A 14790-nucleotide genomic window follows, 5' to 3' on the forward strand; every position below is an offset into this window, starting at 1 on the left:
AAAAATTGTTTTGAAAAACCCAAAAAGAGTTGTTTTTGTGTGTTTGTTTGTGTCTTAGGGTACCTTCCAACACAATAATGAGGATTCGATTTTTAATTGCATGACTGTTAAATAGAGTTATGAACATGGATGAAAGTTTGATTTACTCTTTGATTTATGCTTGGTTGTGGTTATAACTTATGAATTCACATGCAATCATAAAGGAAAAATTAGTTTTTGTAACATGCTTGAAGGAAGGAACTCAAATGAACGCTACAACATTGTGAGACTTGAGCCTAAACGTTTATTTGGAGAGTTAATAATCTGTGAATTGTTGTTTTCTAAAGTCGTTGCCTGATCTCATTATTCTTTGCTTGGTTACTACTTAGAAGGCGTTTCATCATTTAGTTCCAAATGCTAGAACTCATGCCCATTTCATTCAAAGCATGCTATTGATTGCATAACACATATTCAAGATGAAGTTGTGTAGTGACCACCAAAGCCAAATTGCCGTATGCCCTAATTCATTATATGTTTAAGTTTAACCCCGTTGAGTCTTATGGAGCCTATGTTCTTTGTTAACCCATGATAGGAGCGTATTTATGCGACTTAATTGGCTTGTTCTCGTGCTTTTACGTTGTGTTTCTTTAGTTATTTTAGTGTTTAAAGTCACTTTTGTGTGTTTTCAGATTCTAAGGCCAAAGTGTGCAAAATGATGTAATTTGGAGCTTTTGGAGCAAAAGGAATGGATGAATTGAAGACTTGAAGAAATTAGGTTTCCTAATCAACGAAGGATTCCTAATTGACGAAGGATTCCTAATTGAAGATGGATTCCTAATCACATGAGGATTCCAACTCCAACAAGGATTCCTACTTGAAGTAGGAAAGTTAAGCCAAGGTTTCCTATTTTGGTTTGACCTTTCCTAATTCTAAAAGTACTTGTGTTCCAGCCACTTTGAGGACTTCATATGCACTTGAAGACACAAAACAAAGGCCCTAGAACCCTTAGGGACCTTTGCCGCACCTTTCCCAATCTTCCATCCCCTTTCCGTGCAAGGGAAAGTGATTCTTTCCTATTTTCTGAATTAAAACACATTCCTTTTGTGTTTTAATCCCATGCCGCACCTTTTAGCTTATTTCCTTTAAATTTCTGATTTGTTTCCCTAATTCTAGAAGCTTTTGACTTAATTTCTGTTTACCTAAATAACCTAGGGTTTTAATTTCCTAAACCCTTTAAATAAACTCTCTTTTGCAGCCACAAAACATCCATTCATTCACCATTCATGCCATAAATCATCCACCACTCTCTACCACATCCAAACTTCACCATTCATAATATTTTCTGCCCAAAAACAACCCTTTCCGTCACCTACATCCATCCTAACCTTAATTCCATCCTTCTACATCATCCATAACTCCCCAAACTCACCCCCAACCCTTGTGCCGCAGCAAAGGAGAGGAAGAAGAAGTGCTTGAAGGTTCTAGCTGTTCAACATTCAATTGTTGGAGTATTTAGGTGTTCTCTTTCTTATATTTATAATGTATAAATCTGTTTTCCTTTGTTTTGTGAACATGAGGAACTAAGCCTTTTTGGCTAGGGGGCTATTCAATACCATGATTATGCTTGCAAGATGAATTGATTACTTCTAATTGTTATTTCATGAATTGTGAATGCAATTTGCTTAACCGTTTGATTGATGACTTATTTTTGTGTGTTGATTAAGGTGGCCAACTTAGTTTTCATGCAGGAATTTGAAGCTAAAATATAAGGAAGTTTCACCTAATAGTTACAACCTTATATTTGCAAGTAGTGGAGGTCGCTTATAAACGATCGTGTTAAGTGGATTCTTGGCAAACGTTTCATGCTTTTCATAGTAACAATTGCCTCGTCAATGCTTATAGTTTTCATGAAGCTTAATGATCTTTGATTTTATCTTTATTGTGCTTTTCACGTAAGGGACTTTTAGAGAATGTTTTGAGTTGTTGCATGTGCATTCCCATCCAATTCAATAACTTAAGGAAGACTTGAAGGTTAAAAAAGTGCTATCACAGTTAACCTAGGGCGTTGAGATTCATGGTTTATTGAAAGAAGCAATTGGAAATCAAATTTGAATGCAAGTGTATCATGTGTGGAGAAGAACCCTCTAGTTACCCCATATCTCATCAATTCACCTAATTTTGTCTAAGAATCTGTTTACGTTGTTCTTGTTTTAATTTACTTATTTTCGTCCAAAATCAACCCCACCTTATTTCTTTGAGTCATATTAGTTAGAACTTGTCTTAGATTATGTTTTTAAGTGTTTTAAGTCATTAGAAAACCAAATTTCGTCCAAGTTTGTGTTAGAGTCCAAAACTGCCCAGAAAGTGTTTTTAAGGCAGTTTTGAGTCTTTTGGTTTGTTTTAATGTTTTAGAGTTCAGTTTTGCATTCTTTGAGTATAGTTTAGTGTTTTAAACTTTGTTTTACATATTTGAGTCAGTTTATAGTGTATTAGCAATCCCTCCTAATCCCCGGCAACGGCGCCAAAATTTGATGCGTAAAATAACTAAACACACATATTCGCATCGTGGGAAAGTATGAAACGAGCGTTCTTGGAGAAATTTTTCCCTACTTCAAGAGTCATTCTCTTGAGGAAAAAGATAAGTGGCATCCAACAAAACCAAGGTGAGTCTTTTCCATCTTATTATGAACGTTTTAAAACGCTTGTTGCTTCTTGTCCGCAGCATCAAATGAAGGAAGAGTTGCTACTCCAATACTTCTATGAAGGCCTTCTACCAATCGAATGTCAAATGCTAGATGCCTCGGCGGGAGGAGCTTTGGTAGATAAGACACCCATGGCAGCCAAAACACTCATTGCAAACCGTGCATTGAATGCACAACAATACGAAGGCATTGGGCAAAGGGATACCCCACGGCAACAAGTACATGAGGTAAGTTCCACACCCGAAATTCATTCACAATTAGCTAATCTTACTTCCATTGTGTCTCAAATGGCCCAAGGAATGAAAATTCAAGGACCAATGGTGTGTGGCGTATGTTCTATCCAAGGACATGCTTCTGAAAAGTGTCCTCAACTCATTAAGAATGGTGGATGGGAGAGCGCTAATGCAATTGGATTTCAAAGCCAAAATCAACCAAGGAACGATCCATATTCCAATACCTACAATCCCGGTTGGAGAGACCACCCAAATTTCAAGTGGAAGGAGTCACAACAACCCCAACAACATGAAGGCTTTAGGCAGCAACCCCCGCACTTCTACACCAAGCCATATGCACACACACAAGCTCCTTCACAATCTGCCCAAAACACTTCAGGTAACACTTTGGATAATGATACAATTCTTAAGTTACTTACAAAATTATCTCAGGGGCAAGAAAATCAAACCCAAGCAATGCACAACACGAACATTAGGGTGGATCAATTGGAGAAGCAAATTGGGCAGATTGCGAAGTTTGTTGGGCAGTTTAGAGACCAAGGAAAGCTCCCTAGTTCCACCATTGCAAATCCAAAGGGAGGGTTTGAATCAGCCAAAGCGATCACCCTAAGAAGTGGCAAGGAGGTTGGAGCAGGTTCTTCATCAAAAACAGGTCACAAAGATGATGAAATGTTGCAAATGGAGGAGGAGGAAGCAACTCAACCCACGGCAAGGGTAGAAACATCCTTGCCGCAGGTTCCCATGGCACAAATGTTGGAAATGTGCCCTAAAACCAATCATATGATGATACTTTACGGACATTTCACATGTTAAACTAATCTAGTTTAATATCAAGGGCAAATATTATTGTTTGAGTCTTCTCATATAAATGTTATATGCTTAAACGATAAGTCCAAGGAATATGTGATTGGGAGAATGCAATCTAAAGAAGTTAGATTCATGAGACCATTCTTTCGTAGACACATCCTAAACGTTCCTGATCATAGGATTGCCAATTGGGCATTGACAGTCCGTTAAGATCAGTACGTATTGTGTCTTCTCTCAGGGAGAGTGACTAGTCTCGAGTCATTGGTGTGTGTGACATCAAGACAAGTACGTAGGTGCTCAATAGAGAATGAGTTCACTGAACACGATCAATGAAGAGTTCTCATATTCATGTCACATGAGAACTCATGGTTGGGATAATGCAAAGTAGTCCTTTGACCTGAGGCATCACAGTTGTCTTGTGGTTAAGTCCTTAATCTTTGATTATGTCAAAGTCACCCCATCGGGGTGTCCATGGCATTGTTGGGGTTAAGCCACTTAGTCATGAAGGCAAGTGAATGCGCAACAAGGGATCTCTAACCTTCAAACCGTTTGAGGGAGAATACTCTATGATATGATTAAGAATCTTTGGCCAAAGTATGAATGAGATTTAGGAAAGCGTTCCAAATCACATTCAAGGTAATCATATAAGCACACGAATCACATTGGATAGTAGACATGAATAAATAAACTATCAAACCAAACAATGTGGTCAAGAGTATTGTATTAGAGAAAGACCGTATTGCATTTGTAATCCTAAACTGAATAAGTTCTCCACCTCTTCTGATTAGCTTGGGTAACCATGATATGCTGCTAGGTGTCACTCATGGTTTGTGGAAGCCCTAAACGTGTGTAATCACTAAAGGGAGAATTGAAAGTAAGTTTCAATTCATAATCGATGTGAAATGGTTTTAATCGCCCACTGCCTCGCTAAAAGGAACCTAATGGATCGTACACCGTGTAAGGTGAAGATTGAAGAAACAATGGAGATGAGTAAGAATAATTAAATGGTTTAATTATTTATGGCAAGGATTAATTAATATGTTAATTAATCAAACGAATAAGTTCGTTAAAGACCTCGGGATAGTTTTTGGACCTTAAGGCCCAATGGGCTTCGAACGTCAAGCCCATTGACTTAAGTTGTATGACAACTTAATGTCTAAATATTCACAAAGGCCCAAACAACCCAAATACACCCTATGGCCGGCCATATTGTTAAGGGTAGTGAACTTGGACTTATTTACAAGTTTGCCACTCAAATGAATAAAGGTATAAATATGACTTTATAGCCAAAATTCATTTGGGGTTTGTTTTGGAGAAAATTGGAGAGAACATGTCTCTCCATTTCTCTCTAAAGAGGCCGGCCCCTTGGAGGGTGCATCTAGCAATCCCACTACTCCAAGGTCACTCATTTCTTCTCCAATCTAACCTTGGTGAAGAGACTTAGAGGTTCTCAATTTTGGGAACTTGGAGAAACCTTTTCATCCATCCAAATCCATAGATTTAAGATGCAAGGAATGAAGGCCCTCTCTTTGGGTGATTAGCCTTTGCTTATGCAAAGAGGAATCTACAAAGGTATAAATCTCAACTCACTTTGTTTTGAGTTGATTAATGGTTCACCAATCTACTAGGCTTTGAATTTCTTGGTTAATGTTTTGTTTTTAAGTGCATGCAAGCATGATTCCGCCTTTAATTGTTAATTGCATGCTTATAGATGTTGCTTAAATGAACATGTTTTCACAAAATTATCCTTCAAGTGGTATCAGAGCCTAGGTCTAGTAGTTGGTGAATCCTTTTGGGTTTTGTAGTTCATAGTCTTTGATTTAAAAGTTATAATTGTTACAAGCTTTATTCTTGTTTCTTTGAATGTAAATTTTGTTAGAAAATTTGCCATCTCAAATGTTGTAGATGTAGTTCATATGAGCATGAATATTGGAGCTAAAATTTGGTGCCATGCTTTTGGGAAAATTCGGCCAAATCCAAAGGGTGGATTTTTGGGTTCTTGTTTGACTTGTTAAAAGTGTTTTCAAGTGACTTTTGGAACCCCTATGTACCCTAGTTTGGTTAGATGTTATTTCCCTTAAGTTTGAATGGTTTTGGAATGTTTTTGGGTGGAAAAAAGTTCATGGAAAAATTTTGGGTTTTTCATGAATGTTCTTCATTGTTCTTGACATTTTTGCCAAGAACAAAACGTTTTGTGTTTTGATTCAAAGTTTTGATTTATTTCATAAAGTTTATGTTTTATGTTTTTCAAATGATTTATTGCATTAGATATTTATTTGAAAGGTGATGGAAATGGTGATGGGTGTGTAAGGATTAATTCCCTTTCACACACACCACTTGCACCACTTGCATGCTTTATGTCAAAACTCACAAATCAACACACACATCACTCTAATCCTCTTCCAAAACCGGCCACCCCCTAGTGGGGGTACTTTTGGGGCCTTTTATGCAATTACATAAAGTTTTGATACTTTTGTGTATTTGCACTTTGGCCCAAAAGTTTACGTTTTTACGTTTAGGTCCAAAAACGCTAAAGGACAAATTGTTTTGCTCCTTTAATGAAGTTTTTACATTGTTTAAATTTTGGGTTCTAGTGTAATTACATGAAGTAGTGGACTTTTGTGTTCTTACAAAGTGACCCCAAAAGTTTATGTTTTTGCAATATTGCCCAAAGGTTGTGGTAATTGCATTTTGGCCCAAATTAGGTAGAGAACAAAATTGTTTTGTCTCTTTAAATGAGAATTGGATTTTCATTTCATTTAGCTCCATTTAAATCAATTTTATGGATACAAAAACCAAATGAAAATGTTGCATTCAATTTAATTAGTTAAAGTGTTAATTAATTAAAGGATGATTATGAACCTAAGCCTAATATAATTGAGCTATGTGAAAGGCCGTTTCAAATTTGTTTGAACCATGGGAATGTGTAGATTAGATTTTGGTTGTAATTTGATTTGATCAAATGTTGTAAAAGGGCATAAGCCCTTCTTTACTTTAAGGTAATTTGTTTTATGCAAATGTTGTAATGAGCATAAGCTCACCTTTACTTTGAAGTACTTCTTTCTTGCTTTATTTGATATGCATGAAAATGAAGTAGTTGGGTCCAACACCCCTAAGACAACACGCCTTAATGTGATTAAACGCGTAACTAAAATCAATCACCATCCCTAGACCGAGATTCAACACAAGGCTCGTGTTGAATCTAAACAAAGGTTCATAGTCATCCTAAGGCCCTAAGGCAACTATATAGTCCATCAAATGAATGCAAAGTTTATGTTAGTAGTATCATATACTCTTGCTTTAAAAACCGTTTTATAAGCATAGTGGGAGTATTATATACAGCTAAAACAATCATATGGACCAATAGTTGTAATAGGACCAAAATTGTTTTAATAAAGATTAAAATGAATATTTATATGTGATGAGACCTAAAACCCTCAACCAAACCATTATTAAGTTGATAAGCGTGAGAGTGCTTTGAACACTCTTTCGTGGCCTTCCACCATGGTAGCTCCAATCGTTTATGACTTGTACACCGCCTTCACCCTATCATGGGGGAGTGCAAAGTGCATGCTTATACTCAGGAGGAGTCTATATACATACTTGATGAGGTGAGTGTAGGCAACGAGGATGGCCGATATCATATCATTGTGAGGCTATTCTTGAACCCCTTCATGAACTAAGCATGGTGGGAATGACTTAACTAAGTGCAATGGAACCAATATCATATCATTGTGAGGTTACATTCTCTAGAGGCCAAATAAGATGGGTACATGCAAGAGATGCAAATGAGTAAGCGTACTATCTCATTATTATTAATGCTAGCCAATATCATATCATTGTGAGGTGGGCTTGGTAGTAGTGAGTCTCCCATACCCTACTAAGAGTTTCCTCCAAAACTCTCGAATTCCAATGAGGGATATGGAATTTGCCAAAAATAGTGGGTGGTGCTATTTGATTTAAAGACCCGAATCAAATGGCTTAAAATCAATCAATTTATATTCGTTATGTATTTGTTTACCAATATATTTGCAAACGCTATCCAACACTTGACAAATAAAAGCCGAAAGCTTTAGTTTCCGGACTTGGTACTACAAAACCATAGATTGTCTTTAATGGCTTGTAAATGTACCTAAGTAGTCTCATCCTCACAATCTTCCTATTGATAATGTATCAGTAGAAGAATATGTTAGAAAATGTCTATCATAAAGAGGACAACACTTTTAATGTCATAATTCTTCAATTACAAATTGTTGTATGAAGAAATAAGAGTTGCCTTGAACAACCCTTAGTCAATGCAAACACTTAGTGCTTGTTTCTTTGTTACATGAACAAGGAACTTGAGAAGTAAGCACAAGGGCATGGACACTTTATGTGCCATGATTTTTCACTTACAAATTGTTGTATGAAGAAATGAGAGTTGCCTTGAACAACTCTTGAAAGTTTGTAATTATGTTTAGAACATAATGGTTGGTTGACAAAATAGTCCATTAACATGGACTTATGATGATTTTGAATCATTGAGTGTTGAAGTGATAAACCACTTAACGAGACGGAAACTAGGCAAGGACTTCACCTTTATGTCCCTATCCTAATGGTTCACTAAGTTTATTGTAAACTATATAGTGAACAATAAACACATGCTCTCCAAAATGTTTGATGTGTATAACACAATTGAAATAAGTTTCAAGAAAGATAGTGGGAGTTTAGGGACCATGACTAATGTAGTCAAAGGTGAAAGTCAAATAAAGAAGATAAAAATAACTCCAAGGGAACAAACTTTCTTTATGAAAGGATGGACATTGGAAGGGGTATTTGCAAGAAATGTCTTGCAAGTGTCAAGAACACACCTTTTGAAGGTGTTGTAAATTGTTCTTGAATAGTTCAAAACAGTTGGTTCTTCTACTTGAATGCTTGATCATGTATTAACAACTATGTTTTACAATCGTTGTAAAAGTGTGACTAATAAGAAGTAGAAGATATATGAGAGAAGAAAAGGTGCTTCACATTCGGAACGTGAATAAAATATAGATCTCTGCGAAAGCAGATAGTACTTACTTCCTCATATGAACTACCAAAGAAATTGGAAAAACCAAAGATAGTCTTTACATTCCAATTTTAAGGAACTTAATTCCGTCACTATAGTAGAGATGGATGAATGCTTTGTTTGACAAAACATTGTTCTTTATTAATCAATGATTGGATTATAGTAATCTAATTGATTGTCTCTATAGTAGAGATGATATGGTAGTGTTAACTATTTAGAATATAATGATGCTTAAAACCCAAAAGGTTGCAAGGTAGTGACTAATCCCAACTGAGTTGTGATACCTCTAAAACATAAGTTATGAGTTGGTGAAAGATGGATGCTTTGGATTGTTAGATCCGGATCCAATACCTTCTTATTAAAATTGTATAGAGGCGAAATGTTCGAATCTTTATTCTTTTGGAAAGAAGAAAGAATCACAAAGTTGTTGAGGTTAATTCACGTAGATGTTAGTGGCACTTGTCCACAAACATAATACTACTCATGTTGTATGACATTCACCGAAGATCACTCTCGGTTGGACTATAGTTTATTTTGAATAAACACAAGTCCGAATACTTTGCAAAAGTTTTCAAAGAATTCAAGAAATGTAAGTTGATGAGTAAGACGTCTAAAGTATTTACCTCCTTAGATTTGATCCAAGGAAAAGAAACACTTTAGATGAGTCTCCTTGAAAGATATCAAGGAAAGAAGCATCATAAGATAATAAATTTCTCCACTAAGGAGAAGAACGAACTCGAATAAGATTTAGTTCGTTAGATGTTATCTATTACCCATATATAGGATATATACTTCTAAAACAATATGATTGTCAATTAGAAGATCTTCCAAATTTTACATGACTCCATAAGATGTAGTTGGAAAGAAAGACAAATCTCAAGCATGTTAAGATTTGGGGTTGTGAGCTAATAAGCAATATTTGTTTGATAACAATCTTGTGGGATATCCTTAAATTAACTTTTGGATATCGCTTCTATAAACCAATTAACAAATGTTGTTTTGTTGGGTAGTTCATTGTAATCCTACAATGTGATTTGCCTAAAAGCAAATGAACGAGAGATAGAACTCAAAGAATGGGTTCTTTGAGAGACAAGAAAGTAATCAACAAATATAAACAACCTAGTTCCTATACCAAAAGCTCCAAGGTAGTCGAGAAGGATTTATAAACCGTCTCAGTTGAATGGTTTGAACTTTATGACTATGTCATAGAGTTACACCTCTTAATTCGAAAGAAATAAGAATGAAAATCCTTATGACTACATTGAGTGTATATATGATATATACTCATGGAAATGGTAAAGTACCATTTGACCCGAAATAATGAAACCTTCATAAGCTAATTGGTAGCTTAAGGTGCTACAATCAAAGAGAATGGTTGACTTTAGAAGAAACCATCTTTGAGATAGTCTAGGTTTCAATTAATTCGAAGATTGCTAGCTACAACTAAATTGAAGAATTGAAGATGTGAGGAGTCCTAATTGAAGAAGGATTCCTAATCAACGAAGGAGTCCTAATTGACGAAGGATTCCTATTCAAAGATGGATTCCTAGAAGAATGAGGATTCCTACTCCAACAAGGTTTCCTACTTGAAGTATGAAAGTTAAGCCTAAAGTTTCCTATTTTGGGTTGATCTTTCCTAAACCTAGATGGCCTTAAGTTCCAGCAACATTGAAGGTTTCCTAAGCATTTTTTTGACACAAAGAGAGGTTATAGAACACTTCCCTATCCTTGTCGTGCATCTCTTTGGGTTTGTGGGTTTCTAGAAGCCCTATCCCTGCATTCCCTATCCTTGTTGCACAAGAAAACCAATCCCTTTCAGATTTAGGGCTTTGCCGCGCCAATTTCAGCAAGGAAACCCTTTTTCCTTGCCTTGCAAGGCATTCTAGAAGCCTTATCATTCCTTTTCATACCTGCGCACCTCTTATACCTTTTCCCCCTTGGATTTTGATTGTTTGGGCCCTAATCCTTATTTTCTGCTAAGTCCACGTCCTAACCTAATTTCCCTAGGGTTTTATGTGTCTATATATACCTATATTTCAGCCTTGGCCGAACTACCACCTCCTATATACATCAATTCACGCCAGAAATATTCTCCTCTTCTCTGCCGCAGCTATCATCACCAATTCTCCATAGTTCCTAACCAAAATCACCCATTGCCGCACCTTCCATCCATCCTAAACACTACCATACAATCTCCCATCCATTCTTCCTTACACATAACCCCCAAAACCTGTCCCCAAGCCTTGTGCCGCAACAAGGAAGAAGGAGGAAATCCTGGATGTACCTGCTGTCCAAGTTGGATGGTCTAGGTGTTTTCTTTCTTTGATTTTCAATGTCTAAATTTGTTTATCTTTGCTTTGTGCGTATGAGGAACTAAACCCCCCTTGGCTAGGGGGGAATTCGATGTTTATGCTTGCTATATGACTTGATTACTTTCAGTTGCATTTCATAAGTTGTGAATTCAATTTGCTTATCTATATGAATTAAAACTGATTTATGTATGTTGGTTGAGAGTACACGCTTAATTTTCATGCATAAATCTGATGCTAGGATATGAGGGAGTTTGATCTAATCGTTATGAACTTATATTCACGAGTAGTAAAGGTTGCTAATCACAATCGCGTTAAGTAAATTATTGGCATAAGTTTCATGCAATTCATAGTAACAAGTGCCTCGTCAATGCTTATGATTTTCATAGAACGTAATGATCTTTGCTTGTTTTCTATTATGCAATTCATGTAAGGAACATATGGGGAATACTTTGGGTTGTCGTATGCAATCATCCAATTCAATAACTTTAGGAAAATCTGAGGGATAATTAGTGCAATTCACGGTTAATCTGGGGTGTTGAGAATTCATGGTTTATTGAAAAGCAATTGGAAATCGTTTTGTATGCAAGTGTGACATGTGTGGAGAAGAGCCTCCTAGCTAGCCTATGATCCATAGTTTTACCCAATTTCGTCTAGAATCTGTTAAGTCTTTCTTGTTTTATTTTATTTGATTTTCGTCCAAAACCAAATCCCCCTTTACTTTAGAGTGTTTAACTAGTTAGAATATGTTTTAGATTGTGTTTTTAAGTGTTTTGAGTCTAGGAAAACCCAAAATTCGTTCAAAAGAATGTTAGAGTTCAAATCTGCCCAGTTTGTGTTTTTAGGCAGATTTGAGTCTTTTGAGTTGTTTTAGTGTTTTCTAGGTTAGTTTTGCATTCTTTGAGTCTATTTTAGTGTTTTAAACTTTGTTTTACGTTTTTTGAGTCAGTTTTAAGTATTTTAGCAATCCCTCCTAATCCCTGGCCTAGAAAGATCCCTACTTACATACTTTGCTACAATTGATAAAAAGAGGGTTTAATTTGTGTGCTTATATATTTCGCATCAATTACATCCAGTTATTGTTTCTTGAGTCTTGAATGTGATTTGCTTATCTACATTATCAAAACTTGTTTATGTATGTTGATTGAGGATGCATACTTAATTTGCTTGCATGAACTTGATGCTCGAGTATAAGGGAGTTTCACCTAATTGTTATGAACTTATATTCACAAGTAGTAAAAATCACTAGTCATGATTGTGTTAAGTGAATCCTAAGCAGAAGTATCATGCTTTTCATAGTTGCGAATGTCTCGTCAATGCTTATGGTTTTCAAAGAACTTAATGACCCTTGATATGTTTTTCTATCATGCTTTTCATAGTTAGGGAACTTGATAAAGATAATTTGGTTGTGATGCGTATCCCGTCCAATTCAATGAGTTAAGGAAAATCTGATGGTTAATTTGTGCTTTCACAGTTAACTTGGGGTGTTGTCATTCATGGTCTAAGGGAACAATACTGGAAATCGGTTTATATGCATATGTCATTTGTGGAGAATGATCCTCTGGCTAAGTTTTCACCATTCAAATCACCTAATTTACTTTGTTTTGCAATCTGTTTAGTTTAGTTAAATTTCATCAAAATCAATCCCCCTTTTAATCAAGTGTCTTAGATTAGTTAGAAAGTGTTTAGATCTGTCCAATTTAGTGTTTTGAGTCTTACTAGTCTTGAATTTGTCCAAATAACTCCTTAGAGTCTGTTTTGAGTCTTTTTAACTTAGTTTTGCTGTTTTGAGTAGTTTGAGTCAGTTTTAAGTCTTAAGTGTCTAGTTTTGTGTTTTTGAGTCTAGTTGAGTGTTTCTAAGTCTAATTTGGTATTTTTGAGTCATATTTGTGTAGATTAGCAGCCCTAGTTAATCCCCGGTCTAAAACAATCCTTGCGTATATCTTTGCTACAATTGTCAACAATAGCGTTTAATTTGTGTGTCAAGTAATTTTCACATCAAGTATACCAAAATGTCATCAATAAAAACAATGACAAACTTGTCTATAAATGGCTGGAATACTCAATTCATCAAATCCATGAAAGCTGCTGGTCCATTCATTAATCCGAATGGCATCATAAGAAACTCATAATGACCATAACGAGTCCTAAAAGCAGTCTTAGGGACATCTTCACTGCTAATCTTCAATTGGTAATAACCATACCTCAAATCAATCTTAGAAAACACACAGGCACCTCGAAGCTGATCAAACAAATCACCTATACACGGCAATGGATAACGGTTTTTAATCGTTACCCGATTTAATTGCCTATAATCAATACATAGCCTCAAAGTCCCGTCTTTCTTCCTTACAAACAAAACTGGAGCTCCCCAAGGTAAAGTACTAGGTTGAATAAAACCTTTATCGACTAATTCCTGCAGCTGGACCTTCAATTCCCTCAATTCAGCAGGAGCCATTCTATACGGAGTCAAAGATATAGGATCCGTATCTAGAAGCAAATCAATAGTGAACCCTACATCTCGGTCTGGCGATAATCCAGGTAAATCATCATGGAATACATCAGAAAAATGCCTGACTACTCGAACATCCTCCACACTGCTAGAAGCAACATTATTCAGCACTACATGAGTTAAATACCCCTGACAACCTTTCGACAACAACCTTTTCGCCCACATAGTAGAAATAACATCATGCCTCACCCCACTATGATCACCCACAAATGTAACTTCAGGTAATCTAGGATGATGGAAAGTAATTGTTTTCCCATAGCAATCTATATTGGCACGATTATAATGTAACCAATATGTACCTAAATCACATCAAAATCAACAATATCTAACGGGATAAGATTAGCTGGCATAACCACCTCCTCTACCATCACTGGACATCCTGGATATACACAATCAACATAACATCTCTCCCCTCTAGGCATAGCAAACTCTAAATCATACCTTAGAGGTGTAGATGAGGTTGTGTCACTTGAGCAAATGTATGAGAAATAACAGAATGTGTAGCTCCACAATCAATTAAAACTTTAGCAAAGTGACCAAGAATGTTTAACGTACCCATGATCAAGTCCGGGTGATTCTGAGCATTTTACAGAGAGATATTATTAATACGTCCCTGGGCTTGCTGTCGTCTCCCACGACCTCTACTAGCTTGATTACCTTGCCCCTGCACACCTCGTCCCTGACTTGGCTGCCTAGATTGCCTTGAAGATCCTCCATTACTGGAAGCAATCTCTACTTGCTGAGGCTGTCCTCTCTGGTACCATTGAGATCCACCAGCTGGAATGGAAGGATACGTCGTATGCCTTCTAGGATACTGAGAATACCCACTCTGGTAATAGGGATATTGCAAATATTGATACTACCCTAAAGCATAAGGAGCGACATCACCCTGGTAATGGTAAGCACCACCTCAACCCATCTGACCATAACTACCAAACCCTGGAACTTGCTGGATCGGCACTGGTGGTGGCATAGAAGGCTGATGGGGCCTTTGCTGACTCTGGGGACAATTTATAGCTCTATGTCCCATCTGCTCACAAGTAAAACATCCACTGTTACCTCTCTTACGCTCCCCAAAATGCCTATTATTACATCTACGGCACAAATGAACACTTCCTCTCAGCATATCCCTCCCTCTGGAATCTAGGACCTCCTGAAAATCTACCACCTTTCTTCTGACCAGTGGCACTAAAACCTCCGC

Source organism: Malus sylvestris, chromosome 6 (genome assembly GCF_916048215.2).
Source record: "Malus sylvestris chromosome 6, drMalSylv7.2, whole genome shotgun sequence".
Taxonomy (NCBI): domain Eukaryota; kingdom Viridiplantae; phylum Streptophyta; class Magnoliopsida; order Rosales; family Rosaceae; genus Malus; species Malus sylvestris.